This window comes from Micropterus dolomieu, linkage group LG05, assembly GCF_021292245.1.
Source record: "Micropterus dolomieu isolate WLL.071019.BEF.003 ecotype Adirondacks linkage group LG05, ASM2129224v1, whole genome shotgun sequence".
Taxonomy (NCBI): Eukaryota; Metazoa; Chordata; class Actinopteri; order Centrarchiformes; family Centrarchidae; genus Micropterus; species Micropterus dolomieu.
The window spans coordinates 12,352,703-12,377,756 of record NC_060154.1 but is presented as its reverse complement, the minus strand read 5'-3'; the positions used below and the strand labels follow the sequence as shown (position 1 = coordinate 12,377,756).

General features: G+C 41.5%; 1 protein-coding gene across 1 annotated transcript in view; it reads right to left on the bottom strand.

Moving 5' to 3' along the window:
* ptprsa (protein tyrosine phosphatase receptor type Sa) overlaps positions 1–24,831 on the bottom strand; it is a 188,228-nt gene extending 163,397 nt beyond the window's left edge. Inside the window, exon 1 of the mRNA XM_046050635.1 lies at positions 24,384–24,831. The gene's annotated coding sequence lies outside the window, so the exon portion shown is untranslated. The remainder of the gene's footprint in view (positions 1–24,383) is intronic.
* Between the last annotated feature and the right edge of the window lie 223 nt (positions 24,832–25,054).

Genomic DNA, 25,054 nt, shown 5'->3' with positions numbered 1-25,054 from the left:
ACAGAGCATGGAGATGTGTTGACACATCATTTCTTAGAGTGTACCCACAGATAGTTAACCTCAGCAGTGGCAGATTATATTAACCTTTTAGAGGAGTGTTTGCATATGGGAGAAGAAGAGGGGGAGAGAGCTAGCACTGCAGTATAGCCGATGGGTTGAATTAATGAGATTGTAGGTATCTGCATGGCTGCACATTTTAACTGGGCTTTGGATGAGCACAGAGAGAGAGAGAGAGAGAGAGAGAGAGAGAGAGAGAGAAGTGGGGAGGTCAGGGCAAGCAAAGAGGGTGACACACACACACACACACACACACACACACACACACACACACACGTTAATGCTGAAAGCTGAAATAACCTTCAATTAACCTTCCTCTTGAATACAGGAGTGTGTGAGTAGTCTTGGTGAGTATAAGTGTGTGTGATTGTGCATACGTGCTGGCATATTCTTGCTGACGTTTGTGTGTGTGCCTGTACCCGGTCATTCGCTCTCACGCACCTGCTTTTACTTAGCCGAAAATCAATTTTACCTTCCCCCCACCAACACCCCTTCTTCAATCAGTACGCATCTCAGCCTCATTGAAATTCAAAACACTGAAAACACACATTTCTTTATTAGTTCAGTGCTGCTGAGCTCTGGACATTCAGCCGAATAACATCCATTCAAAGCATCTAATAGTTCACATACTATCTTGTGTTGCGCTAAATAAGTTTCAAGTCTTGGTCACTCTGTGCGGTAAGAAGCAACGTGAGATGACTTTACTTCGTATCATCCAATTCAGCAGTCTAGACTTTTTCCAGACCTTGATGTTGTGACTAGATTTGCATTGCTGTTGAGTGTGATGTCTGCTGACAGGTAGAACATCTATCATATTTCACACATTCATATATCTGAAGAATATTCTACAGTACAACTGATACCACAGTATGACCTCTGCATTTTGGTATCACAATATAAAGCTTTCAGTCCCGCATAATGATTGATCATATAGAGTAACCCCACTTTAAGGATGCATAGAAAACAGATAATGTCATCTGTTTACATAATGTGCTGATGTTAATCTTTTAAAACTATCGACCAGTCAGTGGCATCCACTTCTAGTCCAGCATTTTGATGCAATAACATGCAACGCTGTATGAATATTACAATATTACTGCATTTACCATCACCATCCTCTGATTCGACGGAGATTTTTAGCATCACACTAAGGTTTTTTTTGTCATGAAAAGCATCAAATGTTTTATAGGGGCACTAAAACATTGACTATCCTCAATCAAAGGCACTGATATTGGCATCACCCTTCAAAAATACAGTATATACAGATTGAATCCTGTGCTCTTACTGTCTCAACCAAAGATAAAACCACTAAGGATGAACAATGAACGGTGGCAGTAAAATGTCAGTGTCAGACATTTTTGAAGAGTGTGTGGTGTAAAAGAATGCTGATTTGAAAGTTTTTTTCTGTTGCCTGCGTTATCCAAAGCAGGTGAGGAAGGTCTTGGGCCTCCTTTTGGAACCCCATCCCCTATCAGCTTACGAGCTGAATATTTTATCCAGTCAGGCAGGCTGAAGGAAGGAGGGGATGTTGTTAGATGAACAAAGAAAACTGCAAATCATTTATTTTTTCGAGAAAAGGCTATATTCTGCCTGTTGTGGCACTCTTAGCTTCCTCATCACCCAAGGCCGTGACTAAAAATAGCAAGTTCCAGCCTGTTACTATATGTGTGCGTGTGTGTGTGTGTGTGTGTGTGCTTGCCGCAGCTGCTTAGAGGGAGGGTTGAATCGGAGCTGATGAGGGCCATATAAACAGTGAACATCTGTGAGAGCCTATTCATACTGTAAAAATATAGTGGGCTGTACAGTGTGTCTGTTTGTGTGTGTGTGAGTGTCTCCTCGATTTTCCAGAGAACCACACCCCACTCTCCAAGTCTCTCTCACTCTCCCTCTCTGTCAGAGCAAACCTTGTTCACCCATCCCCCCATTCTGCATTCCAGCAGACTTGAGACTTGAGGGCCCTTCAATGACTTCCTGGCTGCCTCTCTCTCACCCACACACACACACACACGTATTACACATGTCAACCTGCTGTGTGCAAATTGGGGTGTTTATAGAAAGGTATAGTAGGCAGCAGGACACTTTGACTATGTACATGGACTCATTAGACCGTGTATATACAGTGTGTATCCATGAGAGTTCTTGTAAGCATGTCTTGTTATGTATGGTAATATACTTGGCGACATCTACATGTACCTACTTGTACACAAGTCCTTGACGGACTTGGATAAACATCTAGAGGTCATTTACATGAAAATGTGTACAACAATTTTACATAAGTAGACAGTATAAAACTCATGGCTTCATATATATTCATCATATTCATATCATAGGTGTATAGGTATTTATCTTTTCACAATTGGTCAATACTTTTTTATACTGATGTTAATAAAGGAGCTGTTTTGGGAGAAGCCTGAAAGAGTGAAACGCCATTACATATTTGGAAATCTTTTTTGGCATGTTTGCTCAATAAGACGGTTTAAATTTAACATAAAATTCACAGTGGAACAGAGAGAAAGATGAAAATTGACACAGAGGCAGCATGCAAGATCAAGACAAGCACAGGCACTGCACATAGCCATTTCACATCCACAAACATCCCCTCTCTTTGCCTCAATCTCTCTCTGTGTGAATAAAAAATTCATGAGAAGCTGACAATTTACACGAAAAGACTAAAACCAATATCCCATCTCCACTGGCACCACTCAACGTCCACTTTACATCCGAGAGGTAAGGGAATGACATGTGCACCATGGACATCAGTAAGGACATACACACTACAGGTAACCTTTTCCTCTAGTCCTGAGAAATGGATTGGAATGAGACCCTTTCATACCTTAAAAAATTGTCCTGTGGTCCTCCAGCAAGACCTCAAGCAACACTGTCTCTCAGTTAAAGTTAAAGCTATGTGTGAAACTTGTCAATTGTCTGTTTGCCAAAAGTTAGGATGATGTTTTCACTACATTCGAACTATAGCAAGGTGTAATGAAAGAATTAAACAAGTTGGATAGTGCATCCTTGTAGATTTCTCACAGAGGATATAGAAACAGAAACAGAGTGAGAGCTATCAAATGAGGGCTGGAAAAAGACTTGAGATGAGACATGACGATAATGGCCACTGAGCCTCCGCTCTTAGATCAGCTCAAAACTGTCTGAGATGTTCTGGACTCCACCGCTGCTTGTTAATTAAAGACATGATAAGATGATGAGATAGCAGCCGGTGAGCTGAGGAGGGGGTCGACCCGCTGGTGAAGAGGGAACACAGCAGGTTGTGAAATGGAGGATACATTTTAGAATTTTGTTATTTGAATTTTAAATTCTGTATTTGTAGTTTTTCCCTTCTGTTTTATTGATATCCAGATAAATTAAAACATTGGTGTCCTTACAAACACGCTGTATATTTCAAATGTATAACGGTAAATAGTATGAACATTTGAAAATGTGTGTATGAACTATGTGTGTGTATGTGTGAGTCAGGCACAGTAGGACTCCAAACAGCTCCACCGCACTCGTCTCCAATTTCAGAGAGGAAGCTGTCTGCAGGATTCCTCCCACATACTGCAGAGCTGCTATCGTGTCCTTTAACAAATCAACACGATAAATCACAGCTACAAGTGTTTTATTTTTTTTGCATGATCTTCCTGCAGTGAATTCAGCAGCTGCAACTTCAACATGAAAATAAGAGATCGACCGGTTGGCAGCCATGCTTTCGGTATCATTATGGTAAACATTATTTTGGCTACTGTAATTGAATTGCATTCTTGTTACCATTTTTCTACTTGAGTGCCAAGAGAGAACGAGAGATGGGGGAGGGCAGGGGACATGGGTAGAGAGACGGGAGCGAGCGAGCATTCCGGCCAAGGAATGCAAAAGGGAAAATAAAGATGAGGAGAAGAAAAACAAAGAGCAGAGCGGGAGAGAGACAGAAGGAGAGAGAAAATCAATATCTTGCCTTGAAGAGAGGCCTAAGGTGCAATTATGCTAAATGTGTTTTGTTTACGCGGGAGCAGGCCACGGAAATTTCACAACCAGGGGGCTGGAGCCAAATTAAAACATTATGACTCCAGGGTACAAAAACTCAAAACAAATTTACCATCCCACCACACATTTTTTGGGGCATTTTTATAGAAACATAAGATGACATTAAAGCCAACAAAGGCCTCTACATTAAAGCTGTTTTTCTCTCTCTGACCCTTTAAGCTGTTATTGGTCCAAAAATACAGCTTTATCTCTCCCTGGCAGTGTCTGCCTTGATTCATATCATGTCCTTTCCCTACTTATCGACTATATGAACTAGCAATAGCACTGTGCTAGTACTACAACATTTTAGCACAAAGTTTCTACTATTTTTCATATTCCATTACATTAATGTAAAACTTTGCATCGTGTAACAGAATTGACAGCTCTGGTTTTGAATACATTTAGGAGGGGAGCACTTTCCTGTTTTCAAGGAGCCAGTACTAACCCGACAGCTCTGAGCAGGCGAATCATGTCAACCTGCTGTGAATTGTTAACGTCCAGAGTTACTCTTTTTTTTGTTTACAATTTTTCCGGTGTGACTGGTGTGACCATGTGAAGGGTATGAAAATAAATCATCTTTTGGAAAAACGTATCTGTGTATCTAACAGGCAGCTCCCAAGAGGGGATGTGTAGAACTGGATAAATGTGAAGTCAGAGAGCACTTAGAAACCATCTGTATCCTCTGCAAATCTTCCTAGCTAAATAAAAGAAATAGAGACAAAAGTCTTTCACAATGTCGTAATACCACAGCCCATGGGGACTGAGTATAGCAAAAGCTGTCAAGACTGTTTGCAGCTGTGAAGCAACTATGCACAGAGTGCTTTACATTGTGTGGGATTTAAAATGTTACAAGTTTAGAAACCCATAGCTTTGAACAGAACAAAGAAAAAACATCCTACATCTCGCGTCAGTATGGTCACTGCCATTATCCAGTCTTGATGGCCTGCAGCTCAGTTAATCGGTGTGCTAAAAGACCTGCATCTGAGGACCATGTAACAGTGGTCAGAGCCTCAATGTGACAGCTGGGGTACCAAAACCAAACAACAACATGGTCACATGAATGGTTGTAGTTGAAAAGGGGCGATTCATCTTGAATGCCACGCAACAATGCTGCAGAGCGCCGCAAGCCTTTTGAGATGTGGTAAGTTGAAAAGGGCAAGGGTGTGAATATAGCAAGGTTAGCTTCAGAAAACGCAAAACAACATTCTACAGCTGTGTGCACTGGGCGTCTTCAAAGGGGTTCCATCTTATTCCCAAAGACATCAACAGCAATGTCACAACGCTAATCCAACCAACGGTCTTCTCTGAGGGACTGACTTGTTCAACAGTATACAGTCTCTGTTTGTCAAAACTGCAGCCGTCTGTGAAATCTGAGCTGACACATGAAGGACAAGATGACAGCGTCAGGTGACAGTCACTGCCAGTGTGCCATTATGGATCATCAATGCTGAGAGAGATATGAGCAGTGAGGAAACTACATTACCCATCTTGTTTAACCTGCAGGTAACCACAACAGGCAAATCTGACAGAGGAGAGAGAGGGGGAGAAGAAGCTTGGTGGTGGCACATCATGTCAAATGAAAGCTGGGCTGACATTTGCTGGCAGGAATGAAGAAACCAAAGTTAACATCAAGACGTGTCATCGGATTTCTTGTGGAATGCCAGGTGATGAATCGGGTGCTACTAAAAGATGAAAGCAGATGGGAAGATAATTCACCTGGTGTCAACAACACTACAACCCAGCATGACATCACCCCAGAAAATGATAAAAGACATGTCCTGACAAGGCAAATGATACTGTTGAAATGTTTACTTGACAGAAGAGTTCAAAACAGAATCAAACTGTCCCGTAATAGTCCAAAGGCAACCTCGGAATCAGGTGCAGGCAGGAAGAAATCAAATCTTGCCTCAACTACATTTGGTCGCCTTTATCAGCTGATACTATTTCCATCTGTGGCCTTTAGCCCATTTATACTCACCACAGAGGTCATCCAAAGGCAGCAACTGCAAGGCACAGTAAGCAGTAAGGGGGGTGCCGAAGTAAAACTGGGTGGATGTAATACATTAGACCTGAAATGAGGGGGAAAGACTTAGTCGTTGAATAGGCTATAAGGGAAGATTACAGCTGTAGAGCTTTACACTCACATTATTTCATCCCTCAATGGTGAGGGAGGGGAAGGGACGGGATGAGAAGAGGAAGAAAAGGGGAGTGATGAGAGAGGAAAAAGCTTCTCTTCTGGGGTATCCGCCCATGTCCTTCCACTGCCTTCGCTACCTTATCCTGCAATATGTTTACATGCTAATGTGAGAGTTGTACACAATTGCCCACCGACAAAGTGGAGCATCATTAAAATCTGATGAGGCCCATATCAAACGATGAGGTCAAAATATTAGACTCGTCAGACTTGCAGTTCTTTTGTCTTTTTGTTAACCGCTCACTATAACTGTAATAATGCCTCCTTTGAGTTTCTCCTTTTCTATCTCATCCTTTCTAATTTGCTTTTTTTCCTCTCTTCTCATTCACATGCTTCCTCCCCTCTTGCTTTCATGCAATCTCTTCCTCCCTCAGTCTTCTCCTTGACAGGGCAGCCAGCATTGGTCTCAGAGGACTCCTCACATCTACCCCTCCTCCTCCTCCTCCTCCTCTTCTTCCTCCTCCACATTTTCCTCCTACTCCTACTTGCCTCTTTCTCTCTCTCCATCACTCCTAGAAGAAAAATAGCCAGTTTGTAAAGCACACACACTAATATCTCTGCATTCTTCTCCCTCCCTCCCTTGCTCCTGTCTCAGCACCCAGCGTTGTGTGCCCACGCCGCCTGCAGCAACAGGTCAAGTGCATGCAATCGTCTCAACTAACGACCTGCTCCGACTCAGATCAACTGAGATCATGGACTCTGGGTAAAAATATCTCACACATTTGGCTGTTATTCAAAGTTCAAATTAGCTTCGTGGGGATGGGGGGGTACTTTGGAGTGCATTGGATGTGGGTGGGAACGGATTTGAACTTTCTTAAGCGCCTCAGATACTATCTGCATTGTCAAAAATGAATAAAAGAAGATTTTAAATTGCGTTATATCTTGCGTGGTTGTTGAAGGGCAAAGTGTCCCCCTGTTTGTTATTCGAGAGTTAATTACAGTGTTGTTTGGCCAGCAGATAAATCGAAGCCAAGAGGACTACGGGCCAAAGTCACCTTCAGAATAAGACTTGTGTGGGGGGGTGCAGCCGGGTGTGCTTGGTGGTGGCACGTAAAAATGAGGGAAGGTGATGGGCTGTGGGAGAATCACATGCAAGACTGTGCAGGAAGCTGAGGGATAGGTTGTCCCAAACTGGTTCTCTACTCTCTGATCCCTACAGATGAATGGTACATTATTATCCATTGTCCACCACTCATGTTTGGAAAGTGAAAGCACCTCATTACCCAGCCAAACACACAGACATACCCCCCCACCCCCCACACACACAAGGCTGCAGCTGTGAATTGTACACACAATTTCACATGCACAGACGGTTGCTGTTACAAATTATGAGGATCACAAACTAAACAGACACATGCCGACAGTTGAGTATGTGTAATATATGTGCAAATGCACACACACAAACCCAATGCTGCACTTCGGTTAGTGGAGAAGACACCCTCATCTGTTTACAAGCTTGTGTGCCAGTGCTGGCTATAGCTATTTAACTGTAAAGCATCAAGTAGAGGTTCCAATTACAATCATGGCAGAAAAAATTAAAAGTGCTTGAACAGGCTAATAACCACTAAAACGCCTCTGTACAAACACAACTGGACTCGGGTCACCCAAGTAAAAGCATATTTCTCATGGTATGCCAGCCATTTTTTCCCCCATGCATGCCTTTAATCTCATTGACATCAAAGTCATATCACACAGGAAGTTGTGTTGTAATTGGTGCATATTTGGATTTCACAGACTTTGAATGTGAATTAGAAACAGATATGGTGGCTTTGGTAACTTTTTTTTAGCAAGGCTGCCGACTTCAACTAGTGAAGAGTCTTACTCACCAACCACAATCAAATCTCTGTCTTTAACCATAAACCACAGGGGTCAAACCTATCTAGCCATGACTCCACATGCAGCTGACGCTCTCTGGATTCCATCTCGTTAACAAAAGCAAAGCCTCGGACCACCACCGCCCCCTCATGTTTAGGCCTCTTTATGTGGATATGCACAAGATCACACACACAGCTATGTAGGCCCCACACGTTCTCAGAGGCACAAAAACATGCACACATAGATACTGTAGACGGAGTCATCTTAGGTTACAGATACCCTCTGACAATGTCTCCTCAGACCAATTTTATGTGCTGTTAATTCTACACAAAGAAGGGGGGGGGGGGGGGGGGGGGGGGGGGGGGGGTCATTACATTTTGTGTGAAATTCCTGCTTTGAAGTGAGTGACGCACTTGAAGAGAAGGAAAATAGCTAACTTCAAAGAACAGCCCAGGTTCCTACAGGTTCCTCCTGGCTCCTTTTTTAAAACATACTATGTTCAACACTCTGCCTGAGATGCTGAAGGTTGGCTGTCAGTGTGCAAGAGGCATTTTAGCAAAATTGTTACACCTGATATTTCATCCAAATAGGTTAAAATCATTGGTTCTTACATACAGAAAAAGAAATCTACCTCTCTCCTCAGCACTTATTTCCTTCCTTCTTCGTTAAACTGCCTTTAACTGGACATCGATCTATTTATATATATAACACCCCAGCCCATGCCTCATCTCCTCAGTTCCATTTTAATAATATCTAGATCCCATATGACACAAACAGAGGCTGAGGCCATTATCCATCATGTACAAAGCTGCCTTCATTCTTTCTGTGCTGTCTGCCTGCGCTTAAGTCAGGCTGCCCTTCGAAACAGATGCCATTCCCATGCAATTCTCCCAAAGGCGTCAGCCAAACAAGACCCCTCTGTGATTTACAATGGAGGGACCCACTTCATTATTAACTGGCTAGGCTCACAGCCTGGGGGCCAGACCATTACCTCCACATGGGGGTAGATGCCACAGGCAGCAGATGGTCTCTGTGTTTTAAAACAACACGTTGTAAAAATGATAGATAAGGTATGTAGGTGTAGGGTCCTGGTAAACTATGTCCATGGTGTTCCAAAAAACATTGCTAAATGTCAGCTTTGTGGTTGACTAAGGCCTCAGTCATTGTATAAAGAACAGATGTATTAAGTTATTTGTGAGAACTGCACATAAAATCTGTCACTCTTATCCAAAGCATTTTATACAACCACGAATGAAAACATTTAGAGAATGAGACCCTGGGTGGCTGTGTGCCACAGTCTACCGAGTATGCTACAGAAGAAAACAAATACCTTAACCCACAATGTTGGTACCGTTTTGCACAAGTCAGTCACTTAGGTCTAGACTACACTACTACAATATAACTCATCCTGTTACACTGCAATCAGCACATTAGCACAACCAGTGCTGTGGAAAAGAGGTAAGTAAAACTGAATTAGATGGGCAGATAAATGATCTTGTTGGCTGGAATGGTAGTTCTAGCTTGGCCAGTTAGGCATAGTTACTCTGGCATCAAATCCTCTCCTCTCCTGGCACAGGCCTCACCCACAGCAGTTGGCAAGCGGGTCGACGGCCATCTTAGTGACTGCAGAATTGGGAGCACCCCTGTGTCTCTAAAAGACAGTTTGGCTGTAGTTTAAAAAGCCACTAAACCCCAATCTGCTCCATCCTATTTTTGCCCTTATGGTATATCCCTGGAGGGCACTGGTTCAAATTCATTAGTGCTCCTTTATCTCCATGAAAATGGGAGACCCTCTGCTCTCCATCTACCTCCTGTTTCTAAGCTGCAGTCTCCATTTCCCTCATGCCTGCTCTTCTACTCCTCCTCTCTCCACTCTGTTTGTCACTCACTTGTTCCAACTCTTTCACTGTCCTTTCTGCTTTGATTGTCTCTGTCTCTCCCCCGTTTTCCACTACACTAACCTGACGGCAAGTGTGGGGGGCTGTGAACAGCAGCCCCATTTCCATGCCAGACCTGTTTTATTCTTCCCTTCTGTGCCCATGTTTTTAGCCCGACTTCCACACTGTTGAGACTACAGGGCTGTAGGATTCACTCCCTCCCCCCCTTGGTATTCATCTCCAGATACACCCCACCCATCCCTTTGGCTAAGGAGGCAGGGGGCAAGGATGCCCCCTGGCTTTAAGTCTTTAGCTTTGTGCTCACATTATAACTTTGTTATTTACAATAACTTATAATGAACATGCAAATACTGCAGAACACTCACTTACTGAGCATCGCAGAGATCAAACATTCCAATATATTCTTGTAACTCTTACCACTACATTTTTTATGAGAAACTGCATCTTAAGATAAGTTCTGATTTAATTATCTGCAGTATTTTGCAACTGTGTTTGGTGTCATTAAGTAAGATTCTCTTTCTGCTAGGTATATATAATGTCTCCCTTTTTCTGAAGTGAATTTCTCCTCAAGTTCCCACTTGGTGGCATCAGGCTGCAAGCATAATCAGAGCAGCACTGGCTCCCCGCTTCCCTCTGTGTCAACACATCTCCCTGTATCAGCGGCAAATAGACATACTCTGATAACAGCCTTATTTATTTCACTTTAAAAAATCCATCTACTTTACTCTTACTCTGCTTGCCCAATTCCCTTGTTCACCGGATAAACTAACAGGTGACTGCTTACATTTTACACTTCACACTTGAGGAATTTAAACAACACTCTTAAAATGTGCAGACAGTGGATCAGCATCCAGGACATTCCCACAAGACTTGTTGCTAATGATGAATAAAATATGTTATTGCAGGGATAACTGAGACTGAATGGTTACAAGACAATCCCTGAAAGGCGAGACGCCCACTAAGTGTTGTTTAATTGGATTTCTCTCCTTGTATTGGCAAAAGCAACAAATCAGCTCGTTTCACCACTCAAGGTATAAGATAGTCATCAAAATGTCAAACATGCTTTATACGAACTGGGTTATCCCAGACTAGTTGGGGAATATGGAATATCAATTTAACTGTGTAGCAGTGACTCTCTCACACCAGGGGGTTGATGACCCATTTGACATGCCACTTGTCCAATTGTCTAGTGGGCACCTGGCCGAACATCTCTACTGCCAAATCAAATGACAAAGTTACAATAAGTCACGTACTTTTTATTTTAGATCTGAAAGCTGTCTTTTTCTTGTATCTTAAGATTGAAAATGAATAATCATATGGTTCATAATCAGCTACTCTGCTTTATTCTGTCACAAACCTCTGACAAAAACATGAAAAAATATAGAGCGGTTTAGTGCCCAAGACAATCTTCCCCATGTTACAAAAACAGATGGAAAAAATAAAATCCCCAAAACCATTATTCTGCCATGGATTTGATCCATAAACAAAAGGGTGACAGCAGCAAGGGGGTAGCCCCCCACCCTCTGGTAGTGCTAATCTCCCTAGCCGTGGCTGGGATCTCTGATTGCTAAGTTGTCATTCTTCCCCCAGCCTCCATCACTTTTTAATCAGGATTATCTTCTCTGACACTGAGACTCAAGAGTTAATTAGGGGTCCAGCCACTGCAGGTGCTAGAATAGCATGGATTATTTTTCTTCTTCTTCTATCCTACCCTAAATTATGTTGATCTCAGAGTCTGAAAAACCTAGACCCACCAAACAGGGCAGACTGCAACAAAACCATATCCAATAACGTCATGGTAGCGCTCTGACAACGACTTTGATGTGCTGGTCAGTGGCGGTTCTAGACCAATTTTATTGAGGGAGCCCGGCTGAGGCCACTTGTTTTGTCAGAGGGGCACATTCAATCCGGACAAAAGAGACAAAGACAATGTTCAAGCTTTCAAAATGTCGTTTAGTATATTATGTAATGCTTTAGTATGTTTCAGTAACTTAAAGTTATTTGTTTCAGTAACTTAGGTATAGTTTTATTAAATGACGTTATACAAAAAAAAACATTCCTCTTAACTTTAGCTCAAGTTACAGTACATTCTTTGATGCAACACTTCCTTGTGAGGCTTAATGAACAGTTTAAGCTCTAGTGTACTAGACATTCTCTGGATCCCAGTTTATATTTTGTATTCCTCTATAACTTTTGCTAGGAAACAATTAACACCACCATATTCACCCATTATTATTCATGATGTGAAATATACACAAAACAAAATAGATGATAGTAGGCCATCGTCTGTTCATTATGGAGTGGAATACATATTTTGTCAGACTGCATGTCCAGGTAGGACCAGTAGGCAACTGTTATCGCTTTTTTGTATGAAAAGTGCTGTTTTAAATTGTTATGATAATAACAAGGGCTGTCCCCGCCTAAGGATTTACATAGTCGAATCAGAATCATCAAGTCCTGCCTATAGTCAACTGATAGTCGGATCATGTGTGTTTTTGTGCATGGCGATTGCGAGCCAAAGCTAAACTGAGGCATTGTTGACCATTTTCTCTCTCTCTCTCTCGCCTGCCATTCACTGGTCTTGTGCAGAGTTTTTGCCGTGATGCCGACAACTGCATGCACGTCGCGGTTCCTCGCGGGTATATTTCAATTAGCCGGCTATTTAAAAACAATATAATATTGTTTGTGTGGTTCATCAATTGTGATAAATTATCCAAAAGTTCTGCAAGGTGTGGACAACTCGCCACAACACTGAAGCTGGGGCTCCGTCTCTTCATTAAGTTTTCCTCCTGCCACTACACACATACACTGCACGCCTACACATGCGCACTGACGACCCAGGGTTAGGGTTACAATTTTGGATTTATTCACGCACTTTTTTTTTTCTTTTTACATTAAACGTTGAAATGTTTATTGTAATAAGCTGTATATTAAGTTATTGGGAGAAAACTGGTAATTCAATGTAAAATCTGACATTTAGCACCTCCATATCACCAAAATGGCATGATCCTTGTTTTCACTGCGAAGCTTCAACTGTGAGATTGACAGTCCAATCAGGCTCCGCCCATCGAAGCATCGAATCTTCGACATTTCGGCCCTAATAATAACTTACCCTTTAAGGAGGGGGACTGAGAACAATTTCCAGCAATATCCAAAGGCTATCCATGCAATGGAAACATGGATTACAAGGACAAAATATTGTCTACAATGCTGCATTCAGTTTAATGTACATTTCGTCGCAAGGAAGATATATTACTATGATTACTGTAGACCAGGGCTATTCAATTACAAATTCAATTGGATCGGATTTTAAAACCAGGACACAGAGATGGGCTGGACATTTTCTCACGAGTTGGGATCATTAGGATTTTATTGACACACTTGTATTGGTAATCCTTATTGGTTCAGTTCTTTATCAATGCTCTTATCAGTCCTATTTATTACTAAATAATTGAATATAGGCTATTATTTTAAAAAAGAATGTAACATTTTTATTAACTAAATGTTGCTCCTAGAGCAGCATCAGTATCTACAACAGCAAAGTCACTAATATCTCACTGGAAACAAATCTAAAATGTCAGTAAAATAAATCATATTCCTGACATCAACATACTGAGTGAAGTTTAGAAAGAATGAATAACTCAATACCTCCTGTCCTCCTCCCTCTGCTGATGCTGGTAGAGAGGAGGGCTGGTTTGTGTCAGCCACCAGCTGAGTTTATAATGTGCCATATTTTAATGTACTGGCAAACTAAGTTAAACAGTTACTAAAGACAGACAGCTTTCACTTTAGCTTGTTTGTAACAATAAGTTATTAGCCGAACTAACGCAGTGCTTATGTAAAACCAAAACACAGCTGGTGGATGAGAGACTGAGCAAATTAAAACATTGTGTTTGCGTGTTTATGCTTATTAAACAGGTGTTGGTAAAGTATTGGCCTTTTACTCGCTAAGTTTTTATTGCACCATGCACTTACAACTAACTAAGCGTCGTTGTCGTCAATGTCCGCTGATCAGCTGGCTGACTTTGATCAATGTGTGCACGTGCTTGAGTGAGTGTGTGGAGTGGAGGCGCTCTGCAGACACAGAGGAGGGAAAAAGCTGCAGGTCGGACAGTTGTTCAGCCTTGATTGGCGGTGATCGGTACAGCACATGTGAAACTCAACAAAGATGAGAAGGAAATGACATAGCTCACTCTTTAGCTACTTTCATACACTACACATGTAGTTTTACTTTTGTTGTCATGTATATTAGATTATGTGCTGGGCCGGATGTTGTCCGCGGGCAGCCAATTCAATAGGGCTGTTGTAGACTTTTCGTTCAGGGGAGGGCCATAGGGAGGGTCCAAGGTGTAAATGTTGATATGTCAAAGTTATTCTGAATCAATCTCATAATTTTTTGCGTGTGCTTGCATCAAATATCAAATCACATAAACAGTTATACACAGTGCAACATACAGTGAAATTCATTCTCTGCATTTAACCCATCCTAAGTATTAGGAGCAGTGGGAAACCAGTGTGCAGCCCCCGGAGACCAACTCCAATTCTAAGCCAGTGCCTGGTCATAGTTTGGGGACACACACAAACGTAGGGAGAACATTCACATCCACACCTTCCTGCTGTGAGGCAACAGTTCTAACCACCGAGCAACTGTGCAAAACGTGTATGACAAAGGCGAAGGAGCATTTCCTGATACACACACAACCACATTTTGTAAAGCAGCCTTTTTACATTCATCGTCTTCCCAAAAAACAGAGAAACAACAAAATTTTAAAATTCTCAAAAAAGAAAAGAAAATACCAGGTTGCCAACTCCGTTTCCTGTCAACTGGAATACAGTGGAGAGTGCCTGTCTCCATTTACATACAAATGTCACCTTCTATCTTCCCAGAGGCTGGGGATGGTTTTACTCTCTCCACCATGATGCGCTTGACAAACCTTTCTTCCCCGTCTGGGAGACAAGCTTGTGATGCACAGTGAGAAAGTGAGAGGAAACTCAATGCACTTTGCCTCTGGTGCCTTCCCTCTGTCTTCTTTCTCTACACTGGTACGCTGTAATTTGTGTATCCAGACTGGATTACATATGTTTTGTTTGCATTTCACTGAAAGATGAGGCAGCATGCTGTTTCAAAAGGCGCCCATGCCGACAGAGTTGTAATTACTGAGAAGGTCTTATGATTGGGCCTTTCGGTGGGATATTTTGTTGTGGTGGGGGAATTATTAATACAAAATAAATTATTTCAGTGAGCCAGATTTCAAACAGGGAGGGTAAAAACCGTGTGGCAACAAGTGTCTTGTAGTAAGGGAGATAATTGCGTCATCCGCATACAAAGCAACCATCACCAGCTCAGAGAATCCAACCTGCCAGTGCTTCTTATATTCCCCCCGGGATGCACAGGCAGCCATTTCTGTGGTTAAGTGGCCCACATAGTGAAACCGCGCCATCTCTCATAAACCGGGACGCGTATCCCCTGATGCATAGGGATGAACAATCAGCCTGACAGGCAGGTAGTTACTCCTTCTTAACCCCGGCTAGTGCTGAGTGATGCAACAGAACAGCAGGACCCCTCCTTTTCCTCCTCCCCTGCTTCCCTCTTCCAGTGTCCTCTCCTCTCTGTGCCCTTCCTCACTCTCTCCTCGTCTCTCTTTCTCCCTAGCCTCCTATTCGTCACACACTCATTCTCTTCATTATTCTCTGTCCTTTCTTTATCCCCCTCCTTTCTCCACTCCTATTCACTGGCTCCCTCTCCTTCTCCCTCTCTATCTCTCTCCTTCCCAGAGGCCCATGTTTCCTTGCTTGCATTACACACAATTACTTCCATCCATCAATTATCTGCCTACTCCTCTTTAGCTACCCCACTTCCCTTTCTTTACTCTATGACAACAGTCCCCACCACTATCCGGCATACACATGTGTTTCTTTGCGACCCCCATCTCTCACCTCCCACCCCTAAGGGCAGCTGAGTGTACCCCCCCACCCCGCCACACACAATGCCAGATGTCCCTTAAGTTTGGGAAAGGGTGTGCATGTGTGGAGAGGGCAGGAACAAAAGGACAGGATGGTGGGCTGGGGGGCAAATGGATGGGTGGGTGTGGGGGATCATCTGAGTGGGCCGAGCCATCTTGCCCTGGGCTTTCTGTGTGCGCATAATAATCACCATCAGATTGACAATTTACACATACACACACAAAACCACTTCTCTTAAAAACATGTCACACCAAAACAGCAACCCAGGAAAAACCATGTTTTTTGTGAAGTAGTCAAAGATGGTAATTGGCCCGCTGTCTGTGACTCTTATCGTAACCAGGATTTTATGAAGGTCAGCTAGTGCTCTGCTAATTTATGAAAATATTGCCACATGCTTCTACTTTATAGTATAGTATAGTAACTATTTACAATAGTTGGCTGTACATGCAGCCTTTTCAATGTTAAATTCCGCATTTCTTCATAGGACAGAAGCTGAAACAGAATTCTTTGCTTTTCATATTGTAACTGAATAAATATAAACTGTAAATAAAGTGAAATTTGCCACATTTGGAAAAGCTGCAAAGCTGCTCTTAAATAAAACACTGCAAGCAAACAGAATCCTAAGTACCACTTGTCTGCTGTATGCCGTCTGCAGTTGAAGGAGCTTGTGAGTTATGGTGGAAAGAACGATGGTGAGAGGAAGAAGCACAATCAGAAATAAATACATTCTTGACATTGTACACCATGCTGTAAAAGGGGCAGTGCTCTTCAGCTGCCATTAATATCAGACTGTCAAATTAACAAATAACAAATCCTATTGTTAATTATAGGTGCTTTTATAAATACTGAACTGACACTAATTACAGTACGTAAGCATGAAAGGGTTCAGTACGTTGCTCAGGGAAACTTAAAAAGGACACACTCCTGCTGATGGACAAACTGGCTGTTGCAGGGGACAAGTGACCTTCACTAGCAGTCGGCATGCCAATCTTTGCTCAAAAGTGCCTCACAAGGCAAATTATACTGTATGCATTAACTGAAATGTTTTGGAAACTATTCCACCCTATCTTCGCATCTTGCTTCACAAATACGCACTTCATACAGATGGCCCAACAGGCTGGTTTGGACCATCTAACGGCCCGCATGAGCAGCGTTTAAATGAGCTAACTGCAACCTGTTCAAACCCTTCAGGCGTAAGAATGGGAGTGCTTAGCCCCCCCACTACCACGTGTCTAAAACCTCACAGGGTTCAAACTGCCAGGGCACAGAGCAGCCCTTCCTGCCAGACCTAGTTTGCAAAGAGGAGGAGCCAGATACCCCAAGGGGAACCTCTGTGCATCAATCTGGAGGAAGCCAGCTGGTAATCACGCTTAACAAAGGACCCACCAGATAGCATCAGGAGACAACCAGAGTAGATGCAGACAGTGAAACAGGACCAAACACATCCATTTGATGCCTGTCCCAAACCGGGTGTTAATTACTTCTCATCATGAAACTCCAGTTCATATTAACTCCATAATCATAATGATGGGATCAGGGCCAGAGGGAAGGGAGAGTGAATGGGTGTTTACATGAATACAACTGTGTTTGGTATAGTTTCCTCTCAGGCTTTAACAAACTATGCACCATGTTTGTTCAAATGTGTTATAACTTGGGGGAAGCAGACTAGAGTGAATGAGGGAGAAGCAGACATCAACAGAAGGTCTGCTCCTGCTGGTCGTCAAAAGCAGATTACTGTCACTTCATCAGAAGGAGCTGGAGCGAATCATTTTTGTAAAAAGTGGAGGTGCCAAGGGAACGAGCAAAAGGCTGGGGAGGTGACAGTGTGTCGATGTATTCCCCAAGGCTTCACCAGATAGTCTGGCAGGGTTTAGTGTGTTTTTGTGTATGAGGGGCTATTTTCACACCTGCACACAATAACCTGGCACATATGGGGCGGTATAAGGGCAAAAAAAAAAACATGGAATATATCAAACATACGTGTAAATGCACTAATAATAAGATAATTAATGTCCAAACTGGAATTATTAATAATAATAATTATTATTATTGAATTTCGTTCAGCAAAGAAGTGGAGCAGAACTCAATAAAACCATCTTGCAGATTAAATCATCTACCTATTCCTTTGATGCAATTCCTAATGCCTATTTTAAAGGGGTCTTAGACTGTTTGATTGAAGATGTATTAGACATTTTGAATGGCTCTCTACAATCCGGTATTTTTCCTGATTTACTTAAAACAGCTTTGGTCAGGCCCTAACTGAAGAAACACGACCCTCTGAGCTGAGCAAGAACAGGCCTATCTCAAATCTGCCTTTATTGGGTAAAACTCTAGAAAAGGTAGTCGATAAACAATTAAATATGTTTTTACATAAACATACACAATAAATTTCAGTCTGGGTTTAGAAAGGGACATAGCACAGAAACAGCACTTGTAAAGGTTGTCAATGACCTCAGGGTGAGCTCTGATTATCAAAATGTTTCCATCCTCGTACTCCTTGATCTAACAGCTGGCTTTTGGTACAGTAGTTTACAATATTCTTCTAGATCACCTTGAGAACTGGGTTGGTATCTCTGGTACTGCCCTATCGTGGTTTTATACATATCTGACTGGTAGAAGTTATTTGGTCATTCTTGCTGACCATGTCTCAGATAAGCACAATATCCTTTCAGATATTACGCAGGGTTCCATTCTTGGACCTTTAGTGTTTTGTGCTGCCACTCAGAAAAATTATCTGTGATCATGGAGTGAATTTTTACTTTTATGCAGATGACATACAGTTATATTTATCTGTTGTGCCAGAGAACCCCAATGCTCTCGACGCCTTAGTGAATTGTCTGTCTTCCATTAAACATTGGATGAGTAAAAATGCCCTGAAACTGAATGAGGACAAGACTTCTTTGCTCATAGTTGGCACTAATACACAATAATAAATTATTTCTAGTAGACTGAAATGTGTTCTGGGTGCCCTGATTGACTCTGAGTTGGGTTTTAAATCACATTTTAATACTGTTACAAAGCTTGCATTTTTTGACCTTTTTTCAGTTTGACCTTGCCTGTTCTTGGAAAATGCCTAAAAGTTGTTGCATGCGTTTGGTTCCTCGCAGGTCTATTTCAAGTAGCCGGCTATTTAAAAATGATATAATAAAAGTGTGGTTCATCAACCGTGATGAATTATCCGAAAGTCCCGCAAGGTGCGGACAACTCGGCACAACACTGAAGCTGGGCCTCCGTCTCTTCAGCAAGTTTTCCTCCTGCCACTACACACATACACGCTACGCCTATACATGTGCACTGACGACCCAGGGTTAGGGTTACAATTTTGGATTTATTCACGCACTTTAAAAAGATTTATTGGAAGTTTTTTTCTTTTTACATGTTTATTTACAGCATTAAACGTTTAAATGTTTATTGTAATAGGCTGTATATTAAGTTATTGGAGGAAAATTGAAAATTCTATGTAAAATCAGACGTTGAGCACCCCCATATCGCCAAAATGGCATGATCCTTGTTTCACTGCGAAGCTTCAACTGTGAGATTGACAGTCGAATCAGGCTCCGACCATCAAAGCATCGAATCTTCGACTATTGGGGGTCAGCCCTAGACTATTGTAATGCATTATTTACAGGACTACCCAAAAAATGCAATAATAGGCTGCAACTAATACAAAATAGATCGGCAAAAGTGTTAACTAAAACTGACTACACATGTGACAATGTCCTGTTTTCAAAATAAGGTGTCTATACAGGATGGAAATAAGATTAATTGGATTACATTCACAGAAAGTATAAAACATATTACATGTGTCCATTAAAAGTAAATGCACATTTTGACTATTCAAAAAAATTATGGCATAGTAAAGCACATTTTGACTATTCAACTTATGCAATGGTAAAAAAAAAAAAATTCATAAAAATAAAAATTGTGAATGTACTTGTTCAGTATTCTTTAGTTTAGTTTTTCATTATATTCGGTTTCAGCTTCGGCCAAGAATTTTCATTTCGGTGAATCCCTTACAGAAAAACAGGAAAGTAGAGAAAGTGTGGTGTAGGAGAAAGATAAATTGAACGAGGGAGCTATAGGGATGAATAAAAAACAAAACCGAGTAGCAAACACTGCAGGAGAATGACAGTCAGCTAAGATGTAAGGTGGACTTTAATTCAGCCAGTGGCAGATCAATTCTGCTGAGTTCACACACCTCATGATAGCCTCATCTTATCTGACCCCTTCCTCTCAACCTGTGACACCTCTGGCCAAAACCATTGCTTTGGGCGCTGACCTTTTTAATTCAGGGGAGTTGGTTTTGGGTGTTAATGGGTGGGTCATGGCCATGCCCTCCAATGAGGCCTGCTAAGGACAGAGCAACCAATGTTTGACCCAAAGCAATCAACAGAGGTGTCTGAATGAGTGGTCAACCCATCTCATGTTTATTTCCCTATAGCCAGGGTGAAAATGTAAGTCTATGGAGTGAAAATGACACACCATTCTCTCGAAGTTTAACCTCGATGATGTTTTAAATTGTCATGACTGCAATGTTCTGGTTCTCCTCTTTGACTGCTTGGCTATTTCGGTCTTGACAAATAGTGCTATCGTGGGTGTAAAAGTTCTGACATTCAATCCAAAGTGCCTCAGAGTACTCAAGAGTCCACATTCAATGTGAGGCCCCAGTGACTTTAAGGGATCCTCTAATACATACAATGGTTAGTAAGATGCATTCCACATTGTACCAGACAACAGAAACACTCTACCTTCTCTCTTCAGCTGTTATTTACTTGCATTCTCTAATTTACAGTAATCAGGTGTAGCATAAATACAAAAATACCCCGTCATCTTTGACTCATCAAAGTCATCATTATCAGTTATAATATATACTTTTGCTGTGCTGACAATAATCAGCGGAGTCTCAGCTAGATACATTGAGAGGTAACTTCTAACAGAGGGTATTATTGTTTTTATACATGTACAACAATGCTGACATTTGGATGATCTTCCAATTCAATTGCACATTGGTTTTAATGGTATTAAGATCTTACATTTTAATTGCATTGAGTGTTTCCCCAGCCTGGATATTTGGCAATAAAAGAAATGTGAATGACAGGGGATGGCTAATCCACAAATCAGAGAGGAGGGGACACTTCACAAGACACACTGCCTCCTGTTTTCACAGCCAGACTAATTGCACCTCGTGTCGCTGGAAAAGCACTGATTTAGCACTCGGAGCATATTAAAATGAATAAACACAATTAGCTGTGAGTGCAACAGCGCCTATGCACAGCGCACATTTCTCTCTGCAACGACAGTCACTTCAGAGTAGCTGTTATTAACTGTGTCGTTTCGATGTGACTAATTGCAAAGCACTTGATGCCAACAAAATGCTTCTTATTTGGATCTGAATAAACTCTGGGCACTGGGTGGTTAAAAAAGTGGGTGATTGCAATTGTAGGCCTAAAGCCTTGTACAAATGACTAGTATGTACAGTAAATGCGTACGGTCTCATTTTTATTGATTATTATTGGCAACGGCATTGCATGTAGATGAAGCTTAATGCCTTCAAACTTCGCTACATTTTTGTTTTTCATCTGGGTTTTTTCAGCTTTATTGCTGAAACATGTATTACCTATGACAGAAATACAGTCAGTGGAAAACAAAGATTGGGTATTTTGGATTAAAGAGCAGCAGACCTTAGACAATCTACCCAGCCAGATCCACTGGATATGATTGCATGAATAGACTACAAACTTTCATTTTATGAATGAATTTTATTTTAATAATAAATAAACTACTTTGGTCCTTGATTACGACTGTTAAACATTTTATATCCTTTGGTTAGACCATGACATGAATTAAAATAGAAAAACAGAGGCCCTGTATGTGAATACACAAGTTATTTATTGATTTTTGGAGAGTTCATAATTTATTGTCCCATCATCCAATTTATCTGCACATGTGTTGCAATTTAGCAGGAGTATATGTGACCTTTGATAATAGGAGAAATCTGATTTTTGAAAATGTTGTCAGTTTCGGTTTCGGTGCAGCATCTGGAAAGTCTCTAATAACAAAAGAATCTTAAAATATCAAGAGTTCTGTTTGCATTGCCTCTATTATCACCCAATAGGCTAAGTTGGTTGTATGTCAAAATGTCAAATATGCACTTAAAGAATTAAAAATACATAAAACAGTCAGAAAGATGAACAGTTATGAACTGTCTTGCAAATACCTGAGGTAAAACACATGACTTTGAATAGCTTACAGGGAGCATGTGAGGCCTGTAGCTATCTAGAATCTCCCTATCTTCTCCCCTTTGATCCTGTTAAAAATGAGAGAATACACCTTACTGTTGAGGTAGGGGAAATAAAAGAAAACAGCTCAGAAAGTAATAATTGCAAAGGAAATGAATTTCAAAACCCTTAGGAGGACACTTCTTCAAGACCACCATACTTCGGGGGGGAAAAAGCATCATTTCCGGGGCACAATTCAATTAGCTTTTCTTCGAAGTGTAGGGAAAGGAGCTCCAGGGAGAAATCAAAAGTTTTGTCCAATAAAAGAAGTTTTCAAGGATGTAATGCTCTCACTGCTGCCGCCCCCCCCCCCCCCCCACACACACACACACACACTATTCATTACCACTGCTTACAAGCTTGCCACTCACAAATGCATCGATCTGCGATTTCTACAGACAAGATATAAATAAATATGTTAAATTAAATAAAGCAGCACCTTGCTGATGCTGCTGTGACAGACATGCCGGTCACGCTTAGCTGACTGTGCCTGGCAGCATATCCTTGGCATTTTTATTGCCTTTTGTCTTCCTTGCCCAGTTATTTGACAGTGATCAGGGGTGATAAATTGTTCAATTAAAGCCACATTAAGAATCAAGAACACACTTGACGTGCAGTCCCTTGGTATACGTGTTGTCCAATTACTCTGAAGGACAAGACTCCTTCTTGGTACTGACAATCAACATGTGACTGTCATCATGAGACAAATGGGTTTATTTATACAACCTAGCAGGCTGATTGAAAACTGGAATGCAAGACTGATGATTTGGAGTTACAACTAAGGTAAAACCTCATTTTCCATTACAAGTGGAAATGTTCAGCCTTTCGTGGAATTTGAGTTGGTTTTTCAAGAACCACAGAATAGAACACAACACCAATTTATTCTCCATCAGGTTGGAGAATTGCTTTTAGTTCAACAAGATGTGAAAATGGTGTAAAACATGCAGTAAATAGTACTAACTGGTATATACAGCTTTCATCTGCATTTTCCCTATTGATTCCCTGGGCTGACCCTGACCTCTGAGGTCTCTAAATCATACTTCTCTGCTATTTTTATGAACTTCAGAAACAAAAACAACTGTGTTTGCTCATCTGTTCAGCAACCTCCAGTAAATGAAATGCATTACTAATCTTTTTTTGGCATGCAGTTGCTGTTGCGGTGGGATGATTGGGGGGGTGGGGGGTATGTTGCCTGGGGAAGGTTTAGCCTTAAATGTTCTGATAAAATTAAGATCCATTGCAATTCAAATTGGACTCACTTGACTTACTGTAGCATGCCTTAACAGAAAAAGAAGAAAAAGCAGGGCCATAGCCCAGAGCTGCATCCAAACTTAAACACAATCAGACATAAGTTACTTCTCAATGCAGAAGACCCTTAAGAAAAAAAGGAGTAATACTGAAAAATTAAAATGATACTGTACAAACATCAGAGAAATAGCTTAAAGAGCTCTTTGTTATACAGGACAACAAAATACCTCCAATCAATTCAATTAAACACTTCACAAAGGTCACTACTATATACTAAAGACACTATACTTAAACTATAAATAAAATAGGCTTACTACAGCATTGTAACACAAGACAGAAGAACCCCCTGCACCTAATTTATGGGAATCTCAAAGTGATTTATTTACACAGTGATTCTCCCTACTTCATAAGTAACATTCAGTGTTTAATAGGTATTTCTACGCTATTTCTTAGCACTAAAATAAGTGATTAACATTTGTGCTGCATCAAATCAGGAGTAACTGAACGCTGCTTGGCTCGATGGGGGGGGGGGTCCTGGATGTGATAGAGTTAAGGAACCTCTATGGTTAAAATAAAAAAACTACCATTAAGTGCAATCTTCATTTGTTACAGCAAACGCAAATAAACCAAAGTTCACAAACAGATAGGGGACATAAGTTACCTAAAACACATTGAGCACAAGAAAGAACAGCAGAACCTTTTCTTTTTTTGTCTCCACCAGCAGATTGAGGTCTACTTGCATGAACAAGAGGTAGCCTATATGAAACGGTCCAGCATTATGGCAGTAGGGGGAAATGTATCTTTCCTCCACTCTTCCACACTCATTTGGCTTATAATACCTTTAAACTGCTCTCTAAACTCATATCAAGCATATTTCTAGAGTTAAGAGAAAGAAAAGTTGCAGGCACTTACTTCAACGGTAGTATTTCTTTAACTACCCCCTAGTTGCTTTACGGGGGAAAGCTTTTAAACTCCGTATTCTTTGTGGGTGAGCAGTCGTATTCCTTCAGAAAAACAGCTACTTCGCACCCCCGATGTTTGAAAAAAAAAAAAACGTTAGCTATATCCCAATTTCTTCAGCGGCAGAGCAGTCACTTGTTAACGGGGGGAGCGAGTATAAAGTGCCGATATTATTCCCCGTGCGTTTGTATTCCTTTTCCCCCAGATCAGACGCTCTGAGCCAGAATCTCCTCAGTGAAAGAAAAATAAAACACCCTATTATTATCCGTGCGCGACACCGCCGCGCGCGGATCTCCAAATGTCGCCTATATCTCTTTATTGGTGTCTCTCGTTATCTCCGCGTCCCAGGTTTTGGTTCCTTTCTTCCTAAATCCACCTCTCACGGACTGGGGGTGGGGAGACAGGAGTCAAATGCCCCCCTTCTCCCTCCCCTCTATTGCAGGGAAAAAATACGGAGCCTTGTGCTGCGTTCAATGCCGCCTCATAAACTTCGTCTCTTGACTTCTCCTGAATCGTAAATCCTACCACTTGGTGCGCTCAACCACGTTTAGTCAGAAATCAAAACACAGTAGTGGTGCCTGTGACGAACGAGTTATTGTGGCTAATCTTTTATTTTCTAAAAA